Raw genomic sequence first — 2,748 nt, 5'->3', positions numbered from 1 at the left:
CATGTTGTACGGAACAGCTTCTCCGCTATGCGGCTCTCAGTCTCTTTCTCTCTCTCACGTATTGACATTGAGCGCCTCCAACCATTTAATACCTCCACTCTGTTCATTCATTTCTTATTTGGCCTTCTGCTGCGAGGTGCCTATTATACAACAACAACAACAAAATTATATTTATAGACGCCTTTCACGATGGGAGGACGTCCCACAGCGCTGAACATTCAGGTGTCGGGGCCCGAGCTGGGGGGCGAGGTGGGGGTGTGGGGTTGGTTAGGGCGGAGTGGTGGGGGTGAAGGGTGGGGGGAGGGATCCTGTAGAGGTGGGGCCGATGGTGAGAGGTGGAGAGACGGATTTGTGCAGTGGTGGGGAAGCGGTGGTGTAGGGGTGGGGGAGTCGTGGTGTAGAGCTTACGGAAGGCCGGGAGATGGGAAGGAGACCAAAGGCACGTTCGAACAGAAGGGAATACATATCGGCTTTCAAGGAGGAAAGGGAGGAAGCGAGGAGAAGGGATCGTGGGATAGATTTTCAGAGTATGTGGGTAGAGTGGCTGAAAGCCGGTCCACAGATGTTCGGGCGGGAGATATGCACCGGACCGGAGCATGAAGAACGGAGAGAGCGGGACAGTTGGTAGGGAGTCAGGAGGTCAGAGAGGTAGGAGGGAACAAGGCCATGGATGGCCTTCAAGTTAAGGACCAGGATCGTGAACTGGATCCTCAGTGGAATGTGGAGCCAGTGGAGTCGGGCTCGGGTGGGAGTGATGTGAGTGTCTTCAGCCACTGCTCCCAGATGCTCCGGAACTGCCTTCCTCACTCCCTTTCCCTCGCTCCCGCCCTTCCCATTTTCAGGTCTCTGCTCAAGACCGTTGTATTCGACCGCGACTTTGGTCACATTCCCTCCCCTCCCCCTGGCTCGGTCCCGTGATCCATTACGGTGAAGCGCTCTGAGACGCCGTCCGGCGTGGAGGGCGCTTGATATATCCAAGTTGTTGTTGTTGTTGTTGTTGTTGTGAGCTGGAGCAGGAGAAAATGGAAGCCTGAAACCCACATTGAATACATGGTAAAATAGAAAGGTCTAAAACATGAGAGCATAACATTTTCTGGGCGACAGAATACCAAGGCCCACCGAGCTTGCGTTCCACCATCGAGTTTACCTTCTTTTCCATTGAACGACAGAGACTTCTATTGGCAATTTTTGAAAGCAAAGTGCAGCTTTTGATTGATATAATTGCTGTCACAGGCAATCCCTGGTTAATAAGAAACGACAACTACTGTAAGTTAGATATTCAAAGGTAAAATCTGAATGCAAATAGATGGAAACACTGACCACAGTGTGACGTGGGATTGTTTGCTCATCAGCCTTCATGTTCTCCCACAACATACATTTAAATGAAGTACAAATGGCCTTGAAATTTGATATGGATCAAATCAGCAACTAATTTAGGAACAACGGTTTTTGAAGAATAACTTGAAATATAGGTAGAAATATAAGAGTTACGTATTCGCAGATAGCTACCAGTTATTTTATTCAAGCTGTGCTGGAATGCTTTGCAAATAAATATTGCGAGAAAGCTGACTGATGCTTGAAAAGGTTGTGGACAGAAGTTACTGTGGCGCAAATGGTCAGCGCGTTCGGCTGCTAACCGAAAGGTTGGTGGTTCAAACACACCCAGGAACGGTCCTTTTCTGGAATAAATATATTATTCTTCAATTGCTTCCTAGCACGTGAATTAATTCAAGAAAAACTTGATCGGCTCCGTTGTCTTTATTTTCAAAGTATTCCAAAACCCTCCTCACTTGGTTCATTGACAAATTGGAACATCTCTTACTTCGTCTTGGCATTCAACGACTTCCTTCCTCCTATGTTCCGGAAGCATTCGGAATTTAAAGAGAAATTACTTGCCGGAAGACATTAATCGTGCCAATGAATGGCATTGCTGGACCTGGAGGAGTGAAACTAATCTACGCTGGTATCAAAGTGATCGAACGGCCAACGACACAAACGCACTCTGACGGTATTGGCTCATGAACAAAAACGTTGGCTTCTCGTTTGATCAATGGAAGAAGGAATCATTTTGTTAGCTTCTGCACACAGCTCTTTCTGGTCAGAAATCACATCTGATCTGTACAATGTACAAGCTGAAAAAGATCATTTGATAGCGGTTGGATCCGAGCCCACGTCCGCTTAGAAAATGGAGCCTGTATTCAGCGCCTTAGACAGCTGGGCCACGGTCTACTCTGTTTGTGAAAAATGACGATAATTGAGATTGAGTGCGGTGGAGTAATCGAGCTGGAATTCCAGAAGCTGGTGCCTTGTGAATGAAGGTCGAAAAGGTTGCCTGCACCTACAGTACAGGAAACACAAGGAAGGTAAATGTTAGCTCAGTGCAGGAGGTGGGCAAGAAACATAGATAAGTTCAGCGTTAGCTCAGTGCAGGAGGTGGGCAGAGACAAACAGTGAAGGTAAGTGTTAGCTCAGTGCAGGAAGTGGGCAGAGACACACAGGGAAGGTTTGTGTTAGCTCAGTGCAGGAGGCGAGAAGACTGCGGCGTGAAATCCCTGACCTTAAAGCCGACCATTCAAATACTTTCAGTGAGATGTGGGGTGATGGGGTGCGCTGTTTCTTGTAGTTGAGGTTAAGGAATGACAGTTGGGTAAAGGTTTGGCAGACATCAAGTCCTGGACAGGAGCCAACTTCTTCCGGATTAATATTGGCAAGACAGAGGCACTTCTGGGCTACGATCAGCGCCTCCTC

General features: G+C 47.9%; 1 non-coding gene across 1 annotated transcript; it reads left to right on the top strand.

Annotated features, from left to right (window-relative positions):
• Positions 1 to 1,597: 1,597 nt before the first annotated feature.
• On the top strand, positions 1,598 to 1,671 carry trnas-gcu. Its single transcript has one exon. It is a non-coding gene; the product is annotated as a tRNA-Ser (tRNA).
• The last annotated feature ends 1,077 nt before the right edge of the window (positions 1,672 to 2,748 follow it).

Source organism: Callorhinchus milii, unplaced genomic scaffold (assembly GCF_018977255.1).
Source record: "Callorhinchus milii isolate IMCB2004 unplaced genomic scaffold, IMCB_Cmil_1.0 Scaffold211, whole genome shotgun sequence".
NCBI lineage: Eukaryota > Metazoa > Chordata > Chondrichthyes > Chimaeriformes > Callorhinchidae > Callorhinchus > Callorhinchus milii.
Note: the sequence above shows the minus strand (reverse complement) of the source record. Positions and strands in the feature narration are given on the sequence as shown.